This window comes from Pelmatolapia mariae, linkage group LG4, assembly GCF_036321145.2.
Source record: "Pelmatolapia mariae isolate MD_Pm_ZW linkage group LG4, Pm_UMD_F_2, whole genome shotgun sequence".
In the NCBI taxonomy this organism is placed as follows: Eukaryota; Metazoa; Chordata; class Actinopteri; order Cichliformes; family Cichlidae; genus Pelmatolapia; species Pelmatolapia mariae.
Window position 1 is genome coordinate 31,343,598 of NC_086230.1, and position 14,116 is coordinate 31,357,713.

A 14,116-nucleotide genomic window follows, 5' to 3' on the forward strand; every position below is an offset into this window, starting at 1 on the left:
ATGTGAGACTAATACAAAATTGATACTGATTGCACATACCTGATACAAAATATTGTATCAGGTATGTGCAATTTCTGCAGTGTCATGTGGAGGGGACACCTGCAGCTACAGTTTGTTTGCAGGAAAATCAAGCCTATACTGCCAATGCAGCTCTTAAGTTCTTCTATTAACGTTTAAGGTGCAAATATAAGACCATAAGTCAGTATCATCAATTGTATAGTGTATCTTTACACTGTCACTTGCAGACAATAAGTGTGGAAACCAGGATATACAGAGTTTCATCATTTATATTTTAGAATATTCACAATTAAAACAAAAACAGATATGAAGCAAACCAATGTTTTTAAATAAATATGACTGTATAGTGTCCTACTTATAACTGAGATAATTAAGAAATGTATTTTTAAAATTTTAGAGGCACCAGTGTCTTCTTTAATTTAAGCCATTACCCACGGTTCTCTTACTAAACTGAATTTGTTCTGCTCATTTCCAGCAGAACGTTGACTCTTTGTATGCTTTGCCTGTCAGCTCATGCACAGTCTGAAAAACAGTCTACAGTCTCCCTTTAAACCAAGTTTATCCCCTTTGTTTCATTTACATTGCTGATTTACTGAAGGTAAAAACATATGCAAATGAATAATTGACAAAGGTTTATTACATCTAATTCTTAGGTGTGATGGTGGATAAAACATCATTTGGAAGCACCACATTGATTTTGTATATATGAGTATGAAGACAGTTGGTATTTTGTTTATTAATAAATCTTTTATTTTAATGTTTTATTGCAGTTTAATTTATCATTAGATAATCTATTGTTATATTGTGTGGATAGTCCCTTGCCCTCCTTATCTCAATAACATTTATGTCAAGAAAATATTAAGACAAAATCCCACAAGCAAATGGGAACCATGAAGAGGCCGCTAGGAAAGCTGCAGCCACCAAGTACCTGCAGAGGGTCAGGCAAGTCCTGAGGAGTCAGCTGAACGGTAAGAACAAGATCCGGGCTATCAACACCTACACCCTGCCCATGATCAGGTACCGTACTGGGATAATAAGCTGGCCAAAGGAGGAGATAGAAGCCACTGGCATCAAGACCAGGAAGCTTCTTACCATGCATAGAGAGTTTCATCCCAAGTGCAGCACCCTGAGGCTGGTACCCCAGGGTGCAAGCAGTACCACAGCCCAGGATGAGACAACGATCATCCACGAATACATCAGGAAGATGGCCCCAACCGACTGTGTGCTCAGTGAATACCTCAGGCAGCAGAAACCCAAGAAAGAGGAGGAACCATCATTGAAGGACAGGCCCCTGCACAGTATGTACCACCAGCAGATACAGGAGGTGGCTGACATCCAGAAGTCCTACCAGTGGCTGGACAAATCTGGACTGAAAGACAGCACAGAGGCACTAATCATGGCAGCACAGGAAGAGGCTCTGAGCACAAGATCCATAGAGGCTGGGGTCTATCACACCAGGCAACACCTCAGATGCAGGCTGTGTAAAGATGCCCCTGAGACAATCCAGCACATAACAGCAGGGTGCAAGATGCTAGCAGGCAGGGCTTACATGGAACGCCATAACCATAGTTAGTAGTATACAGAAACACCTATGCCGAGTATGGCCTGGAAGTCCCAAGGTCAAAATGGGAGACGCCCCCAAGGGTGGTGGAGAATGACCGGGCTAAGATCCTGTGGGACTTCCAGATACAGACGGACAAAATGGTGGTGGCTAACCAACCGGACATAGTGGTGGTAGACAAACAGAAGAAGACGGCCCCAGTGATAGATGTAGCGGTTCCCAATAACAGCAACATCAGGAAGAAGGAACACGAGAAACTGCAGAAGTACCGAGGGCTCAGAGAAGAGCTTGAGATGTGGAAGGTGAAGGTAACAGTGGTCCCAGTGGTAAGGATTAACTCATATTACACAAGACATTTTTAAGACTTCAGTTTTCACTTTTTTTCCATGCCTCCCTTAACCAAAACACACTTACATCCAGAGGGCCATCACTTTACCTACATCACTATAATCAATATACAAATATTACTGTTGTAATGATTACTGATCCTGTTATTAGGAAGGGAGAAAAAGAAAAACCCTGCAGTGTTTCAGTCTCCCTCTGATTCCTCAGCATGTGACTTCTTTTCACCAGCCTTTATATAAAAGTGAAATTAAATCATGCAGCTGCTCTGAAATGTTGACAACTACTGAGTGCTGCATGTCTGATTGTTGGTGGTAACAGAAGAACCGACCGTTTACGGTTTAAATCTGTATAACAAAATCTCCAATTACTTTTAGAACACTTTTCTATTGCTTATCTGAAGTGCATATGGAAGGTCTGTGAATGAGGAGCCAAGGTGTAAAACTCTTATTCAAAGTTAGTCTACTGGAGCCTTCTAGTCTCCACAAAACCATGAAAGGTTCAGGACTGAGCAGCAGCTCAGGGACACCGTTAAGGACATGTTTAAAGAGTGTATTTGCTTTGTTTTCTTTTGTTTTGTTTTTTTCTCTTGAAAGCCAAGACTGAACCTTTGAGCAGCTTGCCAAGCAGTGAACCAATCAGTTTCCCAGTAGGGAAGAGTGCAGAAAGACTGTATTATAATCAAAAGCTGGATGCTATAATAAGATATTGTTGGTGTATTTAGAAACACAGTCTTTAATATCACATATCTGTACATCTAAATTGAGTCATCGGGTTGAATGACAGTTTTAATACATGTGAAAGGTAACTTAATCAAGAGGTAACCATAGCAACATTACAAAAGCTTTGCACAGCACATTAAAAGCACAGCAGCTTAAGGTTCAAGGTTCATCCCTGGCTATAAAAAGCTTCATCTCCAGCGGCTGATATTCGACACCCACCACCCCCATCAGAGTCATGTATGACTCTCAGGTTAGAAACTATTCCCACAGTTTTGCATTCAACATGTAATCCCACTTCAAATAGATTTAAGGGTAGAGTTGATGGGATATTGTGATACTGGACATTTCACAGGTTTCACTGGTAACTTTAACGTGTTCTCGTGCAGATTTGCAAGAAACTGCTTGAATCACAGAGATGCACACTGTTTTTTGATTTAGGCTCATTCACTGGTTACACTACTCATTAAATCATTTTCACTTTACTCCATAACATAAACTGAAATGCATTGTGGGGTAGCTGTAACAGGTAGGGCAGGTAATCTAGGAATCAGAAAGTTGGTGGTTCAATCCAGCTATGAAACCCAAGTTGCTCCCTATAAATTCATCTAAGCGTGCATATTAAGCACTCGATATAGAAAAAAGTGCTTGTATGAATGTGTAAACGAGACATGGTTACCAACAATATAAACTTTAGTCAATGAGGAATATTTATTTGTTGTCTGGCTTTAATGTCACTCTGGGTTCTTTGCGGTTTGCACGTTACCAATATGCTCTTGCCCTTTTGTCCTATAGAAAATGTCCATATCGGCATTCCTGAAAAGTTGTAAACCACTCCATCTTTTTCCTCTTTCCTGCACATGGACCAGAGTCAGCTGATTGTAGCACCTGTATGCAGGAAGAAAAAGGCATGGATGATGGGTTTTTTTCCTCTTTATCCACCCATCGTACAGTTGTACGACATCCAGAAGTACATAGTTGTACCCATCGTAACAAGTAACAACATAGTTGCAACTCTGAAGTAATTACTGAATGTAGTGCAGTAACTGAAAGACGCAGTATTATTACAGAAATGTGTTAGTTCGAAATGCACTGCAACCAACAGTAGTTGTTTGGATTTTTTGATTAGACACCAGAGAGGCCGAAGCATGAAAGAAAAGTTGTTAATGTGATGGTTAATCACCAATCCTACACTCACCCATGGCACGACGTGTGGGTAAAAGAAAAGGAATACAAGCTGGAGAAATAAGCATCAGTTTGGTCATTCAAGGTGTCTCAGAGTAGAGCTGCTGCTAAGCTTCCTATATGAAGTGTTTCTAGACTCCAGACATACTGAAGAGATTTTGTATCTCAGCTGACTTGGAAATGCCTTGATGTCATCACCTCTCGAGGAGCTGGAGATGGGGGCCTTAGAGATAGAGATGAAGGCATTTTAGCTTAAAGTGCTGCCCCTGTGAACCAGACTCTGATAAGGAGTTGAAATGGATGGATATACTTGTGATATATACTTGGAACATTTGTCATTTGCTTTAAACACACACAAACGTTTCATATTGTCACTCTGAAGAAAGAAGTCCAAAAGAAACTATTAAATTTAAAAGGCACTTGTCTGAATGGAGGGCCTTTATTTGTTATTCATTTTTCATCCTGTTAAATATATGACAATCTTGTTCCGGCTTTTTCTTATGGTTTTAGCGTTTGCTGATTTAAATTGAATGAGGCCTTGTTATATTTTATTGTGAAGGATTCCATTTCTGTTTTTTTTACACCAGCCAAATATAATCCTTGAAAATACATTTATAAAAAAGCATTAATTTAATATTTATATACCAATTCATAGGAAACATTTTACAGGTACATTTATGATTGCTTCCCAAGTGTCTTAAATATCAAATCTTACTTGGTATATATATATATATATATTAAAACTCAACAGCCATACCTTGCACAGCACCTGGGAAATGTTATTGGCAGCTAAATACTCCACAAGATGTTTTCATCAGAAAAGCGTTTCTGTGCACCTTTCTTATAAAGCTGTCTCTCTCTACTTAAAGATTACATGCTCATGTAAATGTGAATGAGATTTAGAAAATAGGGCCATGCATACACACAAAGCTTTATTTCTGACACCACTAAAGCATCTAAGCTTTTGTGTATAAACTATAAATCTTACTTCTGGAGAACATTTATTATGTATATTTCTAAACAACTAAAGATGGCATTAAATAGTTAGTCAAAAATCAGTACAATTTTAGACATTTCCACAATTCTTTTATGGATCTACCATAGCAGTGCTGTAGAGAAATTCCCATTAGACACAAAGTAACACTATATTTGAATTGTGCAGCCACACAGCCGTAAAGCCATATAGAGGCAGGTCATTTCATTTCACTGTCTATTTACTTCACAACTGTAGTATTCAATCTCACACAGTGTGTCACAATAGAAGCATCATGAGCACCATTTCAGAAGATCAGAAGTGTCACAAATGCTTTTCTTCTGTTGAAAGGGCTTGCTTTTCTTTCAAAATGCATGATGTGGCCTTCAGAGAATCTGCAGAGGAAAAACAGACAGATCGATACCACTGCAGGGAGCGCTGAGTCTCAATAAGAGAGCAAGGAAGCATATTTTTGTAAAATCTCAAACTATAGAGACAAAACGGTACCGGCTGAAATTACATGCAAATATGTATTTGCATTTTCTCTTATTGTTCCTTATTACAGTTAAAAAAAAAAAAAGCAGTTCAGTTTCTTCTTAAGACCAGAGAAGGCACTACTAGGGCCTTTAGTGTCTTCAGGGATTCTGTGGCTATGCTGTGGTTTTTGTGCAATCATAATGACTCATTCAATCTAATAACATTTGGAAGGTCAAGAATACGCAGGAACCTTCAGGCTGAAAAATAAAGAAAATATTCTGTGTTTTGTTTAAAGGTCAGCGTTGTTTTGAGATACCAAGATTTGGTGAAGAGCTGGAGCATTTCAGAACATCGGGGATTTAGCAGTTTTATTATGGTTTTGGTTAGGCTGATTATAGTATTTACATTCTCAATCCAATAACTGATCCATCAAGCCATCCATCCATTTTCTATCACTATCAGGTCAGTGCAGTGGAGCTATTGTTAGCAAACATGCCCAGACCTCCCTCTCCCCCAGCCACCACCTCCAGCAATTCAAGGGGACCACCAACCTTTCCAACTCACTCTCCTCATGCTCTGGGCCTGCCCTGGGGGTCTCCATGGGTGCATATGCTTTAATCACCTGACCTCAGAAGCGTCCGAATGGCCTGAACCCCCTCATCTGGTTCAGCCTTTGAGAGTGATAATGATGCTGATACTGGTGATATATCTATACTGTCAACTCCTCATGTATATGGTAAACAGTTATCCATGATTCTGATTTTCTCAGACACCATTCAGAGGACGCTCAATCCTCTGCTTGTTTCTGTGATATTTTCTCATGGTCACTACCCACTGTTCGTTGCCATGGATGAGTGTAAGGATGCAGCTCAGCTGTCATAATCAAATCCCTGCAAAAGACCTGTACAATATCTGCATCGCTGCAGACACTACACTGATCCCTTTCTCAGTCCCCACTCTCCCCCCACTCAAGAACAAGACTCCAAGATCCTTGAACTCCTCCGTTTGAGGCACTGCTAACTGCCTGTTTAGGCGCGTGCTTGTTGTTGCCCTCATCAACAGAGGTGTGAGCCATAAGTCTGCTTCTTGTTTTAATGTCCTCTAATCGTAAACCAGCACTGATCCTGAGTTCTTTTTTCTGACCTGCAATACCAGTGCCTATCATTCTGGAGAAGACTGTTCAGTGCACCTTAATTGCTTGTATAAATGGACGTCTCTGTTGCTGTTCACAACAACCAATGCGGTAACCATATACTGGGCTTAAAGCCTGATTTACACATGTGAAATCCACATCGTAACTTACAGCATAACTGGAAATCCTTTTAACACTATGCCGTAACCTTCCACATAACCGTGCACTCTTAAGACATAAAAAAGGTTATATCGTAAATTACGACGTTGATTTTCCGCAGAAGTCTAAATCAGGAATAACATGGAATGATCCACCCACTTCTCACCAAACACTCTGTCATCCCTTCCACTTACCATTCAGACCTCTATTACGCCCCTGAGCGAAATAGAGGTCATTGGTTAATGAAGACAACAGGACCAAATCATCCACGGAGACAAATTCCCGAGATCACCACAACTGAAATCACCTTCCGCATTCCTCTGCTGCTGCCTGCCCTGGCAAAATCCAACAAACATCAGGAATGAATCTGACAATTCGATCCCATTTTTGATTAATCTTCCAGTTATTTTTTCATTTAAACTGAAAATGATCTTGTCCATAAAATATGAAAAAAGTCCATTACTACTCACAGCTCTGAAGACTTTGTCAGAGTAGATCTGTCATTCAAAGAGTTTCAGTGTATTTTAAAAACAGACAAAATATGTAAATTCTTATAAATATAACAACACTATTTAAAAAAAAAAAAAAAAAAGATATTTATCGGCCCTGTAAAACCAACTACATATGTCACTAAAACATGTTTTTTTTCTTGTTTTCGTTCTTTTTTTTTTGTCTACAAGTGTGACCTTATACAACTGTGTGGGACGCTTTGGTCAACATATGGGGAAAAAAGTAATGTGCACTTCAAGCTGTTCATAAAGTTCATGTGTGGGCTTAAAGCTGAGGATCAGAAGTGTTGGCAATCTTTTTCCGCCACTGTTCAGAATGAAATCAACATTACTTGAATAAATCAGGGACTCATGGCTCAACATGAATATTTAACATCTTTATTTGTACCTCCTTTCCTTAGAACTCAGTAGGAAGTCTGATACCCTGAGGGTGCTGCTGCTGCCGCCTTTCTGAAGCTTAAGAGAGGGGTTATGAAGGCTTCTCCTAGGGGCTCGGGGAGTCAGACGGACTTAATAAACTCAGTCAATTCACTCGCAGCCTGAGATCCAATTCTGGCTTTACTTTTACTGTATGCTCTGGTGACCTTTTTCTCTCTTGTGTTGGCCCTGTATATGAGGTAGATGTCAATCTCAGAAGCTGAAGGAAAAAAAACATTTTGTTTTTCGCATCTTTCAGCTACATGATCGAAGCCGCTTCCAGACTTGTACTTCTTTACATAAATTTTGAGGCAATTTAAAAACTTGGACTCGTGTCTGGATTTGCAGTCACATGGATTAACTGGAAGGGTGCAACATGAAAGCCTGAATTTTGATCAAGTGCAGTTTGTTTGCTTATTTAAGAGACTGATGATCAGCTGAGTGTTTTACTGATTGTTTGACAAATCTATTTAACTTGTTTAAGCTAACATAGCAGATCTCTCAAGAAGGAGGAGCATAGGTAGACTATAGGCTCATTATCAATGATGCAGATAAAAGGCCTGGATTTGATTTCAGGTGTGGTGCTTGCATTTGAAAGATTTTGCTGTGAACACTCGACATGCAGTCAAAGCTCTCCATGCAGGATGAAACAAGCCATCTTTAAGCTGAAAATGACAGAAAGAAAACAAATCCATCCAAGAAAGGCTACAATAGTTGGAGTGGCAAAATTTACAATTTGGTACATCTTGAGAAAGAAAGAAACCACTGGTGAACTCAGGAATGCAAAAAGACCTGGAAGTCCACAAAAGACAACAGTGGTGGATGATCGCAGAATCATTTCTATGATAATGAACTCCTTCACAACGGCCAACCAAGTGAACATCACTCTCCAGGATGTAGTGTAGGTGTAGCAATATTCAAGTCTACCCTAAAGAGAAGACTGCATGTAAATATGGAGGGTTCACTGCATGGTGCAAGTCACTCATAAGCCCCAAGAATAGAAAAGCTAGATTGGACTTTGCTAAAAAAAAAAAAAAATCTAAAAAAGCCAGCACAGTTCTGGAAAACCATTCTTTGGAAAGATGAAACCAAGGTCAACCTCTACTAGAATGATGGCAACAAAAAGTCTGGAGAAGGTGTGGAACAGCTCACACCACATCATCAGTGAAACATGGCGGAGCAGTGTGATGGCTTGGACGTACATTGCTGCCAGTGGTACAGAGACACTAGTGTTTATTGATGATGAGACACAGGACGGAAGCAACCGAATAACTTCAGAACTGTTCAAAGATTCAATGTCTGCTCAAATCCAGCTAGATGCAGTCAAACTGATTGGGTGTGTTTCATACTACAGATGAACAATGACCCAAAACATACAGCTAAAGCAACCCAATAGTTTATTAAAGCAAAGAAGTGGCCAACTCAAACCTGATCCCAACTGAGGATGCATTTCACTTGTTGAAGACTAAAACTTCAGACACAAAAGCCCACAAACAAACAGCAAATAAAAGCCGCTGCAGTAAAGGCCTGGCAGAGGATTAAAAATGGGGGTTATGAAGGCTTCTCCTAAGGGCTCAGGGAGTCAGACAGACTTAATAAACTCAGTCAATTCACTCGCAGCCTGAGATCCAATTCTGGCTTTACTTTTACTGTATGCTCTGGTGACCATTTGTATAGCGCTTAACTTAGTCCCTAAGGACCCCAAAGCGCTTTACACTACATTCAGTCATTCACCCATTCACACACTGGTGATGGCAAGCTACATTGTAGCCACAGCTGCCCTGGGGCGCACTGACAGAGGCGAGGCTGCCGGACACTGGCGCCACCGGGCCCTCTGACCACCAGTAGGCAAACATGGGGTTAGTACCTTGCCCAAGGATATTTGGCATGCAGCCTGGAGCAGCCTGGGATCGAACCACCGACCTTCTGGTTAGTGGTTGATCTGCTCTGCCACCTGAGCTACAACCACCCCCAAAAAGGAGGAAACCCAGAATTTTCATTTAAAATCAATTTTGGTAATGTAAAGAACCAAAATTAGAAAAAAAAATGGCCTCTGTCCAAATATTTATGAACCAAACTGTATTTAAGCTGGACACTAAGGAAGGAGAAAAGGACTTGAATCAATTCATTAGGCAGACACATCGAGCCGGAAAGGATGTGCAGTAGGTTAAGATGATCAAGGATTGAGATGGAAATGTACTAACAACTGAAGAAAGTGTGCTGACAAGGTGGAGAACTTTGAGGAGCTGATTGTAGAGAATAAGAGACTGAGGAGGAGGATGAATGAAGATATTGTCTGCACTTCCTGATTCACTAAGTAAGGAGGACGTGAGGGCTGGAGTGGATGAACATACGAAAGGTGGATTGTCCAGATGACATAGCTGTGAACGTATGGAGATGTCTAGGAGAGAAGACAGTGGACTTTGACCACTGAAATCAAAAAGTCCACAACAATCAGTGTAATGGTACTGATGTTTAAGAACAGGGTTGAAGTGCAGAGCTGTAGTAACTACAGAGGAATAAAGCTGATGAGCTATACCATGAGGATATGGGGAAAGAGTTGTTGAAGGAGAGAGGTTCTCCTTTTGAGAATTTCGGAAGGAGCTTCATTGTGTTTTTGAGGATCCAGAGAAAGTATATGATAAGGTGCCAAACGAGGAACTGTGGTGCTGCATGAGGAAGTCTGGAGTGGCAGAGAAGTATGTGAGGGTGGTGAAGGACATGTATGAGGGCATAGAGACAACGGTGAGGTAGGTGGTAGGAGTGACAGATGGGTTCAAGGTGGGGGTGGGATAACATCAAGTATCAGCTCTGAGCCCCTTCTTGTTGTGATGGACAGGTTGACAGATGAGGTCAGACAGAAGTCTCTGGGGAGAGTGACTGACAGATGCCATTTTGATCTGTAGTGAGAGTGGGGAGCAGGTGGAAGGGGACCTGGAAGAGTCAGTCCACCTATAATTTCTTATGTAAAGAGTTCTTTTTAAAATATGTTAATTTCATTAAAAATATACTATATTTCTTCATGACTGAACTTTTACTTAAAAGGTGCATAACCATGCCAACCTTTTTTCATGACTGGAGTAAACCAGCAATGTTAAATATTTTATCTGTACATCTCTACAAGAAAGGGGAAAGAAAACCCACCACAATCTGTTTAAATGTAGTGAGATATTGATATCATAATGTTACCAGAGATAATTTACTCTTCTCTTAAAAGGCAATTCTGCCTGAAATGAGGCTGTGGATTGTGCTTGTTAGCTTCCCACCTGTGGTGACTCTGTGTGTGTGTGCTTGACTCATTTGTGGGCAGATGATGGCATCAGTTTGCTATTATTTTGCAAATGCATCTCAATTAACTTCAAGGATCACATTTTCAATAAAATGAGTGTTTGACTCCTTTAGATTTGAAATGCTAAGCAACAGAAAAAAATCAAATGCCAGGAAAAGATCGAGCATTTTACATCTTGAGTGGTTTCACATGATGGAGACGTGATGTGTTTTCTACTCTTTCACAATAAATGGCGGAAATCAAGTCGGCTGGTAATCACACTCAGACTGTCATAAACACAGTAGGGAACTTTTTTTTTTTTTTAACAGGAGAAAAAGGAAAGTGTTTTCTCCCAAACGTCTTGTCAAACACTCAAACTTCACTTCACTGAGATACAGCTCTGATAATGATCTCACCAAAGATACAAGTATCATAAATGGGAGCTCCATATTTAGGCCTAAAATCCCAAAATGTGGCTGAAACAAAATGAAACAGGGTGTTTTTGTTAAGCTTGTTTATAATAATTTTTAATTGCAGTTAATTGTATTTACTAAAATGAGTGAAACACAGTAAAATGACTGGATTGTAAAGATTTTAAAAAAGGACAAATTGTATATTTTTTGGCTTGTATACATCAAGGTGTAAGAAAAGTTAATTTGGGTACCAATTGCTGTATTTAGTTATTTAGAGTATGTACTGTATTTAGAGTTTAGTTATTGTGTTATGTAGAGTTCTTCTAAAAGCAGTAACCACACAGGAACATAGATGATGGTGAGTATAACTAGATGGGTAGATAAGTAGTTACAAGCTTTTCTTTATTGATTTTTTTTTTTAATCCAAAAATGCTAAAAAGTTCTTAAATGCAATATTAGCTTTCCTTTTCCTTGTTCTTCCATTATAGTAAAAACATCTGTGTTTGCCCTTAAACTATAGAAATGCAAATTGTAATGTATTTTTAATCTATTTTTTAGCTGAACAAAAGCATAAATAACTGGCCGGTTAATCAGAAATACACACAAGCTGCAGGACTAAAATATATGTATGTACATGAGAGTACAGAGCAAGCAAAGAGATGCAGATGAGATTCTCATAACAGCTGCGTTTCCTAACAAAGTGCCTTTGAAAGAAGTCACTAAAGCTGCCTGAAGGATTCAGAAGCCGACTGCCCTTTTGTTACACAGTACCTGTGCAAAATCATGGATAAACCCAGGAAACAGAATGAGTAGCTCATTAAAATGCATTTGCCTGCAGGAGAGAAGACCATTGCATGGAAATGGCTGCAGCCAAATGCTCCCAACAGGTGACGACTGGACTCTCAATGAGATAAACTAGATGTAGAAAATGACCTTTAGCTTAAGACCATAACAGAAAATGTAAAATATAGGGAATTTTGGACTAAATATGCTACTAGTGCCTAAAAGAAGTAACTCATTATATGTTTCTGCCTCATTTCATTGTCAAATATAGATGCCTCTTACTTATATTTGACAGTGAGGAGCAGTTTGCACTGAATGTGAACTACCTCAGAAAAGCACAGAATCCCTTTTTAAACAAGAATCACTATAAGATACAGAGATTTGAATCTTCTTTTTTCTTTTCATGATACCAAATCAGCTTAAATATGCAAGGTATTTGTGAAGTACTACATCGCTCACAAGTAGTTCTTCCATCTCCCCTGCAATATCGAAATACATCCTGATCAAACCATTTTTTAAAAAAGGACTTTTTCACTGGATGCTGTTGGCAGTGGTGAGAGCCAGCTGCGTAGGCTAAGCTTAAATTAGGTTTAAATGAAGCTTTATTGCATAAAGTACTTCGAGTGCACAAAAGACACAAAGATGCACAAAAAGACTACAAACAAAAACTCACAATAGCTAAAAATACAAAATAAACCACAGGGGGAAAAAAACTAATGACCTAATCTATAGAAAAAAAATAAAACTATCACAGAGAGCACAGAAAGAGACTAAAAGAATTAACAACTGCAGGATCAATGAAACTGACCACAAAAACAAATAAAACTACTAAAAGCATCACCAAAATTAATTTTAAAAAAGATTCACAAAAACACTAAAAACACAACAAGAACCAGAACAAACAAAAACTGATCACAAGCATGTGACTAGAAATACCACAGTGAGCACAAGAAATGCCCCCCCAAAAAATCATTATAGAATCATCAAAGAAGGCAAAAATAACTCACAAACAGCTCAAAATTTGCAAAAATTTCTAAAAGAGACACACAATCCAAAGAAAACTAAAACCAGCAGAGGAAGAAGAAAATGGCCACAGCCTTCACAATCATTCCGTGACTCATTCAGTCTGGGGAGGGGGGGGGTCAGCCTTCTCAGTGGGGTGGGTACCTTTTACATGTGTGTACGGAGGGAGTGCTTTTGTCTCACAATCTGCCCATGGCTGCTGTAGCTGCTATTTATTGAAAGGTTTCGGACTGTAGTAGAATCTTTAAAGTTGCTTATTTGGCATTTATTGCAGTGAAAAAATGGTCTAAATGTTAAAAAACGTGCAGTTTATTATGTGAAGAATTTGTACCTTTAATTTTAAATCAATTAAAAGTCATTTACTGAGCCCGTGCTCCCCATTCAGAAGTTCCTAAACACGTCTGTGAGGGTTATTTAAAGGCATTTAACGGAAACTCTCGTTAACCATAAATCATCTGAATGTACAGGTGAGCTAACAGATCATCATCAGCTGTCCGCACTCATTCACAGCAAACATCCATTAGTATGAACCGGTCAGGTTTACAACAGATACCCAAACTTACCTTAAAGCTGAGACTTCTCCGCACCTTCAGCACCCGACTTTTACCGGGGCTTTGCTGGATTTATCGGTGAAACAACGCGAGAAGAGCCGCTGCACTTTGCCGGTCCTCCGTCGGGAGGAGTTCCAGTGTCATCTCCAGCAGAGAAGCAGCCCGCTGCGCTCCTCCGTCCGCCTCCGTCTCACTTCTCCCTCCGTCTGCTCCGGACAGACTGATGCACTCAGAGTCCCCACCGCAACATTATGAGCAGCGCAGGTCGCACGGTCTCTAGCTTGTAACTAGGTAACAGCTCTGCTGCCGCACACAGTCAAATAGGAGGTGTTAAAATCCTTTGGTGTGTGCGTGTGTGTGTCGTCCCCGTGTGTGCACAGTCTGTGAATGTGACTGTAGCAGCGCAGGTATCCTTTCAAAGCCTAAAGAACCATTAAAGAGCGCAGGTGTAGCCTATGATACTTTAAATTAAACACTTTAGTTAGAAAGCTGCCTGGCAGGCATGTATAAGTACCTCCCTCTACTCTAAATAACAGTCAGCCTGCACTCTGAAAATTGAGGACCTTACAGAAAAGATGACATAACG

The 14,116-nt window shown here is 39.9% G+C and overlaps 1 protein-coding gene across 1 annotated transcript in view; it reads right to left on the reverse strand.

The window, feature by feature from the left end:
- sstr3 (somatostatin receptor 3) overlaps window positions 1-13,708 on the reverse strand; it is a 33,776-nt gene extending 20,068 nt beyond the window's left edge. The window contains exon 1 of the mRNA XM_063470862.1: window positions 13,543-13,708. The gene's annotated coding sequence lies outside the window, so the exon portion shown is untranslated. The remainder of the gene's footprint in view (window positions 1-13,542) is intronic.
- Between the last annotated feature and the right edge of the window lie 408 nt (window positions 13,709-14,116).